At 41.6% G+C, this 15661-nt stretch overlaps 1 non-coding gene across 1 annotated transcript; it reads left to right on the forward strand.

Annotated features, from left to right (window-relative positions):
* Nucleotides 1-392: 392 nt before the first annotated feature.
* LOC123324344 lies at nt 393-540 on the forward strand. Its single transcript, XR_006539751.1, has one exon. It is a non-coding gene; the product is annotated as a U4 spliceosomal RNA (small nuclear RNA).
* Nucleotides 541-15661: the final 15121 nt, after the last annotated feature.

Genomic DNA, 15661 nt, shown 5'->3' on the forward strand with positions numbered 1-15661 from the left:
TACCCCCTGAACAGTAACTTCGCATTGCCCTTCCTGCCAGCCCCTGCCAACCACCATTTTCTCTCCGTCTGTATGAATTTTATCACTCTAGCTACCTCATATATGAGTGGAATCATACAGTATTTGTCCTTTTGTGTGATGGCTTATTTTGCTCAGCATAGGGTCCTCCAGGTCCATCCATGTGGTAGTAGGTGTCAGCATTTCCTTCCTCTCTAGGGCTGAGTAATATCCTACTGTATGTATAGGCCACATTTTATTTATTCATCATCTATCCATAGACACTTGGGTTGCTGCCATCTCTTGTACCAGTGTGTTGTGGGTTTTTAGTTGTTTATTTTTTTAATTAAGCATGTTACTGTAGTATATTTTATGTGTCCTGATATCATTTCACTAGCTTTGCGCAGTGGCAGTATCGTAGCCAATGAGGTTTATCCGAGGCGCGATTATTGCTAATTGAAAACTGATATCATTTCACTGTGGATTTAATATTTGGAAATAGCAAAAAGTCACATAGGGCAAATTTGATGAGCTGAGAGGCTGATTATGTTACAATAGCAACGACCGATTACGAAGTGACGCTTATAAGCCGGGTACTCAGTATGTGAGCCCTTCATCCTTCATCTCGTTCAGTCTATACCACAACCCTGTCTGGTGACTATTAACAAATATTAATATGATTTTATAGATGAGAAACTTGATACTCAAGGGCTTTCAGTGACTTTCCTAGGGGTACACAATTAGAAAAAAGAGCGGGACGCTTGGGTAGCTCAGTTGGTTAAGTGTCTGCCCTCAGCTCAGGTCATGATCCCGGGGTCCTGGGATCGAGCCCCGCATCAGGCTCCCTGCTCCGCGGGAAGCCTGCTTCTCCCTCTGCCCACTGCCCCTGCTTGTGCTCTCTCTCTGTGATAAATACATAAACAAACAAACAAACAGAGCTAGATCCACAACCCAAGTCCTTCTGACCCCAAAGCACATGTATGTATCATTACATTATTTCTAGAACTTTCCTGATGATTACATTTACTTGCATTCTTGATGAAAATACAAATTCCTGGGCCCTTTCCCAGATACACTGAATCAAAATCTACAGAGAATGGGCCTGAAAAAGTTACACTGCTTGACATCATGGTATCTCCACCATGTTTAAGTTAAACATGTAACATCATGTAACGTGAGATTGTGTTGTGCAGCTCAGGGCTGCAGGCAGTTCCAGCCACAGACACTCAGAAATGTTAGGAGCATTAGTCATTGGAATGACAGTAGAGGATTCAAAGTGACTTCTTTGAAAGACAATACTTATTTGAATGTTCTGCTGTATAGTCATTAAAATGAGCAGCCTCACTGCCATGTAGGCACAACTCAGGTTAGGATAAAGAGATTGCATTTTATAGTGGAAAGAGTAAGACAGCCCTGGTCTGGGATCCTGGGAAGTCTCTTCGCTCTTCCGAGCCTTGATTTCTGCATATGTAAAATGGGGATGCTAATGCCCAATTCGAAGGACTATTGTATATATTAGAAATAAACATATATACCTTGTCATGTGATAGGTGCTTCATAACTGGTAGTTCTGATAATGATAAAGCAAATTTTCCATGGCGATTGTAAATGTGAGCCGCAGTGATCATTGTGTAATAAATTAGGCCACCAGGGTTTCCAGTTGACGTAAGTCTGGAGCTGAATCTAGAAAGAAGTGTGCAGAGAAGCTTCTGTGGCTTTCTTATGTAGATAAGGGCCGTGGGGGAGGGGGGGACGGGGGAGCTGCAATATTTTAAAAGGAATTTTATAGTGCAAAGAGCAAGAAATGAATGACACTGTCCCCTAGGTGGTGCTGCATCATCGTGAAAAGGCAAGTGGGAAACTTGGTATTTTTAGAGGTGACTTCCTTGTGGTTTGAATTTCAAATAAGAGCAGGACAGCTCCCTGGGACGTCTGGGAAAAAATGACCGAGAAGAAAGAGTCTTTTTAGTAGGATTGAGTGTACAATACTCTGGCCCATGAGGCCCCATCAGGTCTTGGGTTTGCTGTAGTTGGAAACAGGAAGCGTGGTCAGGCCAACTTTTATTCATTCCCTGTTGGAGCCGTGGCTGATTTTGACAGATCGAAAACCATTTATAACACTGCTGTGGGGGATAGTTTAGCCTGGGATATTAGGTCTGGCCCCTATAGGGACTGAGTATGGGATTGGAGGGATGTGAAGATCCCTGAAATATTCAAATATATATGCTAATGAATTTTCACAAGAATAGCCCTTTATTGTTCTGTGCGTATCACTGTGCATTTCTCAGCTACCCTTGTCCTTTCCAACCTCAATTTCTGGGCAACCTATTTTTTATTCGGCATGAGAAGCGATAGCATCTGGGAAGTGAATCTGATGAATTCTGTCTGGCAACCAACATCCTTCAGACTGCCAGATCCTGGGGGGAGAAAACCGAGATGCTCAGGAGTTGGTTCAGGGCCAGATATACCTGTCCTTGAGGTCCCAGTGATGGGGGAAGGAGGCTGGCCAAATGCGGAACTTCTGAAACTCCACTTCCTGAGTTCATTTCCATTTTGGCAAAATGTGACTTTGGTTTCCAAGAGAAAGACTTCGCATGTATTAAAATGTCTCAGTTGCTGAAGTTGCTTTGTGTCCTCCACTAAAGCCTTCTGCCATCAATCCCTATCTCCCAACACATTTTCAAATGTGGTGTCTTTGGGAGGTAACCATAGCAACAGAGCTTATTCAGAAATGCCTGAATCTAGGCAATAAAGGGAGAGGCAACCCCATGGTATTTTTCCCTGGAAATTCACAGGACACTGTTGATTCTAATAGTTGCCTCGGCTGAGTACTGTTAGCTATGTTCTAGGCACTGTGCTACTTTAAGACATTTGATTCTTAGGACCACTCTCTGGGGTAGTCATCGTTATCCTTTTAAAACAGCTGAGACAACTGTAGCACAGAGATTTTGGTGGCTGCTCTGTGGTTGTACAGCTAGTGAGATCCACTGGGGCCTGAAATCAAAGGGCCCCCGATATGCCCTGCATGGGTTGCCTTGCAGGGAAAGCTGGAGAGAAGTCTTTCAATGTCTATTTTGCAGGTAGTGAAAGTGAGTCACCGATACATGGAAATTGTTCAAGGTAACAGCTGCAGAACCTCTGCCCCCATCTCACTAAAACCCTTCTGTTATATGTAGCTCTAGAGCTCCCAGGGTTATCTTATCTGATGCTCAGAGCGAGGCTTTGTGATGACCGTATTTGTATCTATTTACAGACGAGGACATTGAGACATGAAGAGGTTAAATGACATTTCCCAAGGTCACAGCTATCATGTTGAAGAATAAGAAACCAAATCCATCTCTAATTTCATATTGACTTCCTAGATTTGGTGCTTTAAAAATATTTCATCTCTCCATCCATCCACCTATTCATCACTTTCATAAGAACTTATGAAAGAATTAAGTACCTTATATTATGTATGTTTTCATACATACATAATATAGGTTTTCAAGATTAACTTTAATTGAACAGAGATGAATTTCACTATAAATATGAGACTATCCTTGACCTGTGTGCTGTGGAAATACTGTTTATGAGTATAAACTTTTATATGTCAGAATTACATATCCTAATGAATCTAAAAATCCATACTTCATGTGTTATAGATAAGAAATCATATTCATCTCTGTAAATTGCCTAAAATGATAACAGAGAAGGATATTATGCTTAAAATATTTGATTAAGTCAAAAAGCTCATATATTCTCAAGAGAAACATGATCTGTAATCCTAGCTAGAGCCACCTGCCATACAGGGAGCCGAGGGTATAGAGAGGAAGGGAGAGGGGATGGTTCTCATCCTGGAGGGCAGGGCTTGGACTCACTGTTCACTCAGTGAAGTGTAGCCATGACTCATGGAGTGACGCTCCAGAGACCTTGACTCAGAATTCTCTTGAGATCTTGATGTGGGTCCTTTGAACATGGCGGGGCGTGGAGATAGGATCCTGACTCTAGCCTGCAGAAGCCCAAAGGCAGGAGACTGCCTGGAGCTGCTTCTGTTGGCAGAGCCAATGCAGAGGGCAGTGTGACAGGGCTTTAGGCTTCCAGGTTGGGCTGGGGAGGGGAATGGCACGGATGGCTAATACCTGCTTGAGTCATCCTGAAAGGCATCGCCCTAGAGGACTTCCTGCCAGGGCGCGGCAAACCCGGCAAGGAGAGTGCGTGTAGTGTTTTCACAGTCAGCCTGAGAGAGCACTGTGGGGGTGAGGGCGGGGACACTGTGGTGTCAGAGGGCAGCACCCAGTGGAAAGGGGGATGGTCGTGTCTCTTAAGAACCCCGCAACACTCATGTGAGGAGGAGCCAGCATCTGTGCAGCCGACACACCAAAGGCATCTTCACAGAATACAAGGTCATCAGTTAATAGACCCTTTATCCCTTGTCTCTTGTCTCTGTCCTGACCCTGCGGGAGCCAAAAGTAGCACAGCGAGGGGGGCAGGGGGACTGGGAGAAAGAACAGGGTGGACAAACAGCAGAAGCAGAGACTTGCTCACTACTGAGCGGGGAAAAAGAACCTTAAGTGGGCGAGGGATTAGAAGGCTTTGAGAATAGGTGAGTAGATGAACTTTTAATACCTGAACACGAAGCTGTTCTACTATCCGAGGGTGACCAAAAGCGCTTCAGTGTGTGTCTGAGCTGTCCTTGCTGGGGGAGGAGGGAGAGCGAGCAGAGCCACAGTGGCGGGCAGGGGAGGGAAGAAAATGGAGCCACCTGCAGCCCCACGCCCCATCTGGCCTGTACAATAGGCTGGTTTCACCTCCCAGTAGCCTCTCAGGGCCATGATAGATTTTCAAAGGAAATGCTGGATTTCCTTTCCTTGCTCCTTCACCCCCAGCAGTGAAGCTCACTCCAGAATCCATATCCTATGTGTTTTTTTTCTTTCAACTTCTGGCTAAAGAAGAACCTCCTGCCCTCTTCTGCTTGGCTTCACATTTTCCCGTGAGGATTACTCCCAGAGAGAAAGGATTCTTGTTCCATTGCTTGCAGGCCAGAGCTGCAAACTCCCTCCCAGGAACTTTGTAGGGCCTTCACGACGAGGCTGGAATCTGAAAGGGGAGTAAACATGACTATTAGAAAAAATGATCCCTTGCGATAAAACATCCTCTGATATTGCTCATAATAGCATAGAACGTTACGTGGTGCAGAGCCCAAACATGAGGTATTCATCTGCAATTATTTGTGCTCACCAGGGAAAGGATTTTTTCCTCTGTTTATTGCTTTATTCATGATTAGCCAGCAGTATAATGATAGGGTTATAATGATAACAACATGAAGAATGAAAATGTTCGAGGTGCAATTTGCAAGCAAGATGCTAACCCTAGAATCCCTGAAAGTTTCAGAGGCAGGGAGTCTGTAATCGTGTGTGTGTGCGTGTGCGTGCCTGTGTCTGTCTGTCTCAGTGGAGAGGAGAGGGGATAAGTTTATCCTGAATAAGGAGTGGGTAGGAGCAGCCTGCGTGTCCTTCTGTGTCTTCCTCAGGCTGCTTTGCATTCAAGGTCAGGAGTGGCCCTCACAGGCCTTCTCTTTACCTTCTATCCCTCACGCAGAATGAGAATTAATCGTTCCCGGAGCTAGAATGATCTTTCCTACTTGTGAAAATCCATATGGAATTGTTTCTGAGAGGCAAGATTTCTATCTCAAAAGTTCCAGAAAGTTCTAGCGTTCCAAGGGCTGACCTTGAGTCCTCAACATCCCCTTTCCCACCTTCTCAACTCTGGAACAGGGTTTGGTACCATGGCTTGTGACTTTCCCAAGGCTCCTGGGCCTGCTCTGGCAAATAGAAAATGTATCCCCTCTACCTGAGGAAGCAAATTCTTTTGAGTATCCTAAGTCATGGCAAATCTTCATCTTTTGTATTTGGCTGTTGTTTTCACAAATGGTTAAAACTCCCTCACAGCTAACATTGGTGAATGAAGTTGATAAAACTGAGTAAAACTCTTCTTGGCCAAAACGTAGGCTTAAAGGGATGATTTTCTCCTAAGATGTAAAAGCTAGCTCTGGCAGCAGTTCCAAAGGAAAAAAATGTACCAAATATTTTGAACAATGACAGCATCATGGGAATGAATATATGGTGAGTTCCCAGGGAAACTATTTTAAGCTCAAACCCACATATATAATATATAAAACACAATACTAGCCCCTGTCTTTTAAGCTATTTTCTCAAAGGTTAATTAAATAAAACAATCCAACTTTGATGTATATGTTATTATGCCCATTTTCCAGATGAAAAAACCCAGACTTAGACTCACAAGCCACGTGACTTTGAGCAGGTTATTTCGTGTTTCAGATTTGATCCAGGAGCCATACATCATGTATTCCATAACTTTATGCCAATCAAACAGAGGACAAGTCATTTTCAAACAAATCTCATCAATTTTCTCTCATTTTTATACTACAATATGAATGTGCCACATTACACATACGTAATTTTTTTTTCATTTTTGAATTTCATCATAGATAAGACCCTCCTTCCCCCTTCTTTTTCTTTTTTTCTTCTCCTTTCCTTTCTTTTCCTTTCCTTTCCTTTCTTCTCTTTCCCTTTCTTTTCTTTTCTTTTCTTTCTTTCTTCTCCCCCTCCTCCTCCTCCTCCTCCCCTGTCATTGTTGTCGTCTTCTTCTTCTTCTTTTGTATGTTGAACTGTAGAGAGGCAGGGGAACTAGAAGGCCACTGGACTGAGAATCAAGAGACCCGAGTCCCAGCCTCCACCTCTGTCATTTAACTTCTTCAGGTCTTGGTTTCCTTGCCTGTATAACAAGGAGGTCACATAAACCTTCTCTAAGACCTGAAGCTCTCCATTCTTTACAAATGATTCACAAAGCCTACATTTCCAATTCCAGCTTTTGGCCAAAGGTCCTCCCCATTGCCCCAAGCTCCTAGGTGAGCAGGCCATCCTCCCAGAATGAAGAATACACAGTGCTGTGTAAATCAAATTCAACACTCATTTGCACTGCAAATAAACAGTTTTACACAGTTAAAATGCTGGTGTGTGGGATTTAATGAGCTCCAGATGCCTGACCTCTGGAAAGAAATGATTTGGGGAACTGTAGCTGTGGAAGAGTCGAAGGGCATCAGCATCTGGTGTGAGTTACATGGAGTGAAGGGGATCGACCACATTTTTGTATTATTGCCAAGCTGGGGAAGGCGGAGATACCATGGAATCTGTGTGCTCACCTTCTGAGATAATGCTGACACTCTTCAAACTTTCAGGAAGTTGTGGAGTCCAGTGTGGATCCTGACTTCCTTGCCACAGTTTTCCCCGGCTTTTCATGCCCTCAAGACCATTGGGCTTTGGGTCTGCTCTGATGAAAGCAGGCTCTCTTGTTGCACGTGGCAGGGACTTTGCCACTTGTACTCGTTTTGCTTGACTCTGCTACTCCTAAAGGGTCCTGCCAAAAACCCAGATCTGACAGGTCATTCCCCTTCCTTATTTAAAATATTCCGACTCCCCATTGCTTCTGCACATACTGCATGCTGACAAGTTGGACCTGGACCTGCTCCGTGAAATTATTCCCCATCCTTGGCATCCTGTGCTCTAGCCATGGGCGTCTTCAACATTCCAATCTCACCTTCCCAAGCATTTCCACATGCCTCCTACTCTGCAGAATCCCTGCACCAATTCTCCACCTGGAAAACTCCTAAATCCATGTAGCTCACACACACTTTCCCTGGGATGTCTCTCTTTACTTGTTCCTGCCCCATTTGTGGTAGTCTTTGCCATTTCTGTGTCCTGATGGCCTTTCGATGCAGTTAGGGCTAGAAAAAAAGATCATATACTCTCCCCTCAATAAATCAGAGAGCTCTTCATGAGTGCAAATGTGTTTGATTCTTCCTTTTATTTTCTGGAATAGAGTAGAATTGGCTCTTAGTCAATGTTTAAGTGAACAAATGAAGGAATGAAAAGAAAGTCCCGGAAACCAGAGTCTCAGTCTTTTAAAGCTTCTCCACCATGTTTCTCTGATTGTCTTGTACACAATAATTTATGTCTAACAAGGGTTCTGCCATACTTACATCCTTTTTGAAGACTACTGTTCAAGGATAGGAAAAACACTAGCATTCTTCCAACCTCGAGAAGTTGCTACAAAACAGCACAGAGAGGAACAAACAGTAGACTCACTTGGCTTCGCAAAATGCTGTTCCTCCTTGAGCTCAGTGAGCACATGGATGTACCCTTGTCTTAGAGATACGCTTTGAATGCAGTCATTCTCTGTGTGTAGTCTTGCAAACAAATAGGTCTCACAACTTGGAAACTGATCAGAGGCAAAAATGTAGGTCTTCCTTCATAAAATAGGATTTCATTCTGCTTTTTTTGTCTTTACCTTTATTTCAATTTATTTTCTAAACCCCAAGACACCCAAGGTACGAATCAGCATTTATCTTCTTGACATCAGATTCTGAAAATAAAGAATATTCATATTTTGGAGATTCTTAGTACTGGTTATCTGAAATAAAAATTGAGAAGAATTGCGAGTAATATTTTAATAGGACATGGTGGCTTTCAAATACATGATCTCATGTGATCCTTACAACAGTCTTGTGAAACGGACAGAGCAAAAATTTAAAATCCAGTTTTAGAGGGGAGGAAGCTGAAGCTCGCAGAGCATAAGTGATTTGTCCAAAGCCACATAGCTAGGAAATGGCAATGCTAACACCAGAACCAATTAGGATTATGTGGGTACCCCCACCTGCCATTGCAAGTATTTGTGAGAAAGCACTCACATTGTCACACATGCTTTTTGCTATCTTTCCAAGTCTCTAACCTCCCAACACAAACAGACCATGTTGGGAAACTCGCTACTCAAGGAACTTCTCTGGGTCATTTTCATGGTCTAATGAGAACATGAGAGAAGATGTATTGAGAAAGGACAATAGTGAACATTGACCATTCACTTGGTTAAAGGTTTGATGCAGAAAGTGACTGAAGTTACTTGGAGGAAAAGCAGATTGTGGGCCTGTGCATTTTTATTTTATTTTATTTTATTTTTGTTTTGTTTTGTTTTTAAACTAGGACTATCTCTTTCTCCATTCTCAGGGAGATACAGACAATGATGAAGAATATAGTGATTCCTTTTATTTGACTAACTGGATCCTTTTCAGAAAAGGTGAGGGTAGTAAATGTGTTGGGAACTCCATTAAAAACAATGGACAATTTAATATTCGGCAAATTGGGTGTTCCCTGTTTAGCTTTCTCTTGTTAGAATAATGGAATTTGAGCATTTAGAACATAACTTGTTTTGAAATGATGCATGAGTTCCCAAAAACCTTGTTTAACATATTGCTGGAATAATGCATATGAGATGGTTAAAAATGGAAGTAGGAAAAAAAATCCCCAACACCCTTAGAGGAATTTGCAATTCATAAAGTTACTGACAATTTTGCATTATAGTTGCCATGGTAACCATGCTAGGCTTCTGCTCAAATGTTTCTCAGAAGGGGAAGGAATAGTATATAATAAGCTCTTCAAGTGTAATTTTTTTTTTATTGTAGTTGAATTAGTGTGTAATTCTTATGTGAGTATTTTAGTAATCCATGAACACGCACTCTAGTTACGGTTCGGATTTCTTATCTCTGTATGCTTAAGCAGTGTATGAAAAGTTGCTGGCGACTAGCAATGCTTGGTAATTAATTATAAAAAATAATAACAAAAAGCATTACCCACAGTAATTAATTATAAAAGTGAAAAGCATTTCAAACTTGACTGTAGTAAATTTCCTAGACCAAAGCATTAGCTTGCTTATTGATTCAAAGTGCTTTCAGCCAAGCATTCAGGCTACATTCACAAGTCACCCCTGGCCCCTTCCATCCTTTTTTTCAGAAGAGTCCTATATAGTGAATAAATGAGGACCAATTAGACCAAAATAATACTTTCATTTGGCCATTTGGATAGGGAGCTATTTTTAAATGGTAATTGACTCTGTGTATGTGTGCGTGCATGTGTGTGCGTGTGCGCACGTGTATGCTTTGTTCAGCTTCTGTGGAGCCAGTCGAACAGCTGGGGCGGAGCAGTGCATATCTGGACACGGAGCTAAGGTCGTTTCAGGTTTGATTCCATATGGGTTAGTCTTGAATAGAGAAGAGATCCGGGCTTTGGAGTCAAACAGGCCTGGATTGCATTCTAGCTCTGCATTTGACTAGCCGAGACCTTAGGTAAGTCCCTAAACATTGGGAGCCTCAGTTTCTTCATTGGTGTGAGTGGGATGATTGCAGTGTTTGCCAGAATGAGAGATAGTTGGACGTGAAACACTTGGCCCAAAGTTTGGCACAGTGTATTCGCTGCCTATTATTGCTCTAACCCATCTGTGCAAGCTTCATGTCTTAAAACCACACACATTTAGTATCTTATAGGGCTGGAGCTCCCAAGTCCAAAATGGGGGTTAGCAGGATAAATTCAAGGTGTTGGCAGGGCCGCCTGCCTTTCTTCTCTCCCCAGAAGAGAATCTGGGTTTTCCTATTGTTATTGCTCTTCCAGCTTCAGGGGCTGCCTGCATTCTTTGGCTCATGGCCCCTTCCTCCATCTTCAAAACCTGCAGTGACCGGTCAGGTCTTTCTCACGTCTCTTCAGCCTGACACTGACTGTTTGCCCTCCTCTTCTGCTGTTAAGCTTCTATGGAGCCAGTCTAACAGCTGGGTCAGAGCAGTGCATGTCTGGACATGGAGCTAGGGTCATTTGACCTGTGCCTACCCAGGTCATCCAGGATGATCTCCTGATTTTAAGGTCAGTTGATTAACAACCTCCATTCTCCCTTGCCGTTAACATAACATATTCATGGTTTCTGAGGATTAGGACATTTTTGGGGGTGGGGACGGGGGTCATTATTCTGCTTAACCATACACAGCAAGCACCAATAAATGCGAACTGTATAATTTTGTGTCATTGTTACTATTCATAGTATTAGCACTAGTAGAATGTTTACCACCTAATAGTAGAATTTTTTACCACCTAATAGTAGAATGTTTACCACCTAAAACAGGAGTTGGTAGAACAGAGAGAGCTGTCAAAGTCCAGAGCTGCCTGGATCAAATGTTGGCCTGTGTGCCATTCTTTATGGCCTCTCTGTTTTCAGACAGTCACATTTCAATGGATTTCGGTGGGTCCTGGCCGATGGAACCCATATCTGGAGAGTCACCAGGGGACAGAGTCTCATTTCCCAAATGTCTTGCCTTGATGTGTTTCTAATTATGAGAAGCTTTATTTCATTAACACTGATTTTTTTAAAATGGTCTTCTCAAACCACACCAATTCTTAAAATCTAGGAATCGCCTCTCAGGAGGAAAGGCTTCCAGGATCTCGATGAATGCCTGGAGGTGACAAAGAGCGTTTCTTGGTAATATTCTTCCAGGAGACACTATCCCCACGCTAGTGCCCGTCGGCCCTACAGGAAAACAAGGTGGGAGGGGCTCGCCTGTTGTCTCCCTGCACTGTGAACAGGATGAAAGAGTGTTGATATTAGTACGAAGGAAAGTATTCTGACCAATGTTCCACCCCAGGACACTGTGACCAAGGGGGATCATGGAGCTACAGGTCTGGAGGTCTCATCTGCTTGGGATGGTTCAGGTGGGCCTGTAGGTGTTGTCAAGCAGATGGCTGAGCGACCACCCAACTCCTTTCTTCCCTTATGAATTTTTTTTCTCTAGCTTTTTCTCTCTCTCTGTCTCCTAGGTGGGGTTTGCATTATTGTTCACACAGTTCTCTCCAGAGCAATCAAGCAGCTGGGACATCTGTTGTCACTGTCTACAATGGAAGCATCCCCTAAGAGTTTGAGATGCTCTGGCTTCACTATGTAGACTGTAGTTTGGAGGAGCAATTCTGAGTCACCACCACTCTCTCTAATTATTCTGTAAGAAGGCCTTATTTCTATTTCTCCTTTCCTCTCGCATCTCTATGTGTTTATTCTAATTGCTTTTTTAATTCCCTGACTCTTATTTGGCCTCTGTTCTTATAATTTGGGCCGACTTCAACTATTGTCATCTTTTTGGACTAGTTATTTCCTCCTCCTTTGATTTAGTCTATATATTTTCTCAAGAGAATTTAATGGGAATTCTTTTATAAGCAAACAACCACTCCTCCAAGTTAATTTTTTTCCAATTTGATTTGCATAAGGAACACGTGCATGAGTTCCTAGTCTTGTGCATTAGCAAAGAACAGTCAGTATGATCTAAGGAACCTGGGTGATTGTCTCTTTTTGCAAGAAATCTACTCATGAATAAATACAAGAAATGTACTTATTTGCATTTCCCCTACAATTTTCCTCCTTAGTTCTTTTACATTTTCTGTGCTGCTAATGTACATAATCCCTACTACTAGGGGAACCGGCGGGACTTTGAAAGAATGCATTTTGATTTTGTTGATTTACATTTTACCCAAATTGACCCTCTTTGAAAATACAAACTATCCTTCCTGTTGCAAAAAAGGAGATAAATGTTGCTATTTACTGGTAGTAAGATAAATGGGAAAGAGGAAGGATATTCTAACTGTAAACTTGTGTTCTCTTTTACTTAGGAACTAGGACAGAATCTTGGTCTCTTCAATGCGCATATTCAATAAATGCAATAGCAATTCAATAAGTTAGTTGATATTTAAGTATATAAAGGAATGTTTTAATTTCTATCCAAAGGATGAATTTCAGGGACTTTGCTTTGGAAAGCATCTATTCCCTGCTTGTTTTCCAGCTCTTGGGGCTATTCAGTTTTTCCCAGTCTTTTGGGAATATAACTAGAATTTACTCAAGTTCCACTTTCTAGTCTTATTACACTTCAGGATCTCTACATTCTCAGTTTCTGGATTTAAGTTGACAGATACCAGGAATGGACTCTGTCAGTCATCATTGTGGCTGGAATTGTAAGACAGTGAGGTGAAATTGACGTCCCTGGTGTAAGATTAACCCACCTGGTAGTCCCAGCTCAGCCATTTACTAGCTGTGTGGGCAAGTTTCTTTACCAGGGTGATCATAACAATCATCCAAACCAGGGCACTTCTAAGGGTGAAGTGAGTGTTATCAACAATTATGCCAGGACAACAAGCACAAATCAGGCCAAACCAGGATGCATGGTCCCCCGGCTGTTGGCAGTATTAACTCTTTCCTCTATAATATGTATAGGAAAATGTAAACATTTGAAAAATACCCATGTTATAGGATGTTGTAAGGAGTAAATGAGACAATGAATTAAGAGTGCTTAGCCCAGAGACTGGCATATACTAAGGGTCAGTAAATGTTAGTGAACTAACTATACGTCCCCAATTTTTCATGTTCCTCAGGGCAATCTGAAACATTAAATACTATCAACAATTAATATTGATCACTTGCTTATTATACAGAACTCACCAAAAGCTCTTGAGTTTATTTCTTAGAACAAGTGTGCCATTTTCCTGTTTCCTAGGAGTACAATGTAGAAGTCTCATCATCCTAACCCCTTGACTTGGTGAATTAATTTTCTATTAAATCCATTTCATTAGAATGCTGTATACTGTTTTGGGTTTAGATAAAGGAAGAAGCTATAAGCAGCTCTCAGTTTTGGTTGAGAATTTTACAGTGCAATCTAATCACCTGTGGAGAATTTCTTCCTCTACTAAAGGTTCCTGAGTAGAGATCTACTTCAAAACTGGATTTTTGCCTGGCTTTGTGAGAGGTTAGCTGTGGTTCAGGAGGCTTCTAATGTTGCTGTTCTTGCGATAAAAAAGCTTGTAATTGTGACCAAAGATACTTTTCTTTTTCCCCAAAGATACTTTTTTGATGCTTTAATTTTGTGCAGTAAAGAAGCAAGAATTGGAGATATTAAAATGTCTTTAATGCAGTTGTGATAAAAACTCAGTTTAGTTGCACAGAAATATTTGTTATAACTAAAGAAGGGTGGATACCTTGAAAAATACTTCATGTTCACCAGAGAAGGATTCTGAAGAACGCATTCCCAGAGCTGCTTGATGGACCCAGTAAGTGTGTGCTTGTTTCTACTTTTGTAAGTTATTATATTGGACCTTGTGGAAATCTCAGGACAAATGTTTTCTTGCTGGCATAATCTAGTCGATAGTTGAGTTATTGATGACTAGTCTCTGTTAAGAGCCCCATAAACTAGTTTCATTAATTCATCCATTCATCTATCCATCCATTGATCTGCACATCTGTTCAACAAATATTTATCAAGCCTACTATTACATGCTAGGGGCAAAAGATTTAAACAAGCAATATTCAGTTTTTATTCTGTGGTAGATTTGCAACACTGGCTCCATTTCTCCACTCCACCCTGTTGGCTATATAACTTTACAGTGGTCTTCTATTTTGATTCTTGTCTCAGACATGAAACTTACTTTGGCCAATGAGTTGTTGGCAAGCATGGCATTAGCAGAGGCTTGAAAGCAATTGTGCAATCAGGCTTATTCTCATTCTTACCTTCTTCCTCACCATTAGAACATCTGTGCTGGCTTGTTGGATGATTAGAGACTTGGAATAGAGATGAGTTAGCCTAGTCATTCCAGCCAAGAATATTCTATTTCAGCTGCAGGCCAGCTGACCCCCGTACATCGATATATCTCCCTGTACCTGTGAGATGTTTAACTGAGACCAGACAAACCACCCAGCCAAGCCCAGCCAAGATCAGCAGAGCTGTCTGCTCAAACATCCCAGAGGCACAAGCAAGAATTGCTTATTGTTGGGTGGGCACTGAAGTATTGTGGTTGGTTTGTAGTCAGCATTACTGGGAATAGTTAATGACACAGCTTCAAAGACTCTTGTCCTTGTATCTTTCCTCCTTGACAACCACACTTCCATTTTTTCTAAGACATGTTGCATATTTGCCCACTGAATGTTCTCACACATTCTACAATAATTTCTTTGGAAGAACAAAATAGCTGCTTGGAGGTATTTACTTCCATGGGTATATGCTTCAGAAAGATTTGGATTCAAACTGCAAAAATCCTATGAGCATCTATGAAATGGAGGAGATTCATTCACTTATCTCCCATTTATTGGATGCTTGGGTGCTGACTTTGTATCAGACACAGTGCTGGGCATTAGGGAATGGGAGGGAGCAAATGTAAGTAAGCCTATTTGTGCAGACTTGGCATTCTGCTGGAGGATACTCTAAATGAGAAAATAGACAACAAACAACACAATATGGAAAGTACTAATATAGAGGGATGAGCACAATTTTGTTTATTTTTAAATCTAGAGAGACACACCTTTAAACAGAAACACTTGAAGAAATACTCTATTAAACCTACTAAACTAGGTTTCCAGTTACAGAATGAATAATTCACAGGGATGAAAGGTACAGCATAGGGCATATAGTCAATGGTATTATAGTAGCATTAGGTGGTGACAGATGGTAGCTGCAGTTGGTGAGCATAGCATAACGTACAGAGTTGTTGAATCACTATGTTGTACACCTGAAATTAAGGTAACATTGGTGTCAACTATACTTTGATTAAAAAAAGAAAATTAAAATATCCTAAAAAATGTTAAAATATAATTATATTATTCACTCATTCATTCAATGAATTCACATTGAACACCTGGTCTAGACAAAAGAGCGAGCCAGCTGCTTGGAGGCTATAAAGAACAAGTCCTTTAAAAGGCTTATAATCTAGAAGGGGACACCAGCAAAAATAATTAATATAAATCAGAAGGAATTACGTTCTAA

This window comes from Neomonachus schauinslandi, chromosome 3 (genome assembly GCF_002201575.2).
Source record: "Neomonachus schauinslandi chromosome 3, ASM220157v2, whole genome shotgun sequence".
NCBI lineage: Eukaryota > Metazoa > Chordata > Mammalia > Carnivora > Phocidae > Neomonachus > Neomonachus schauinslandi.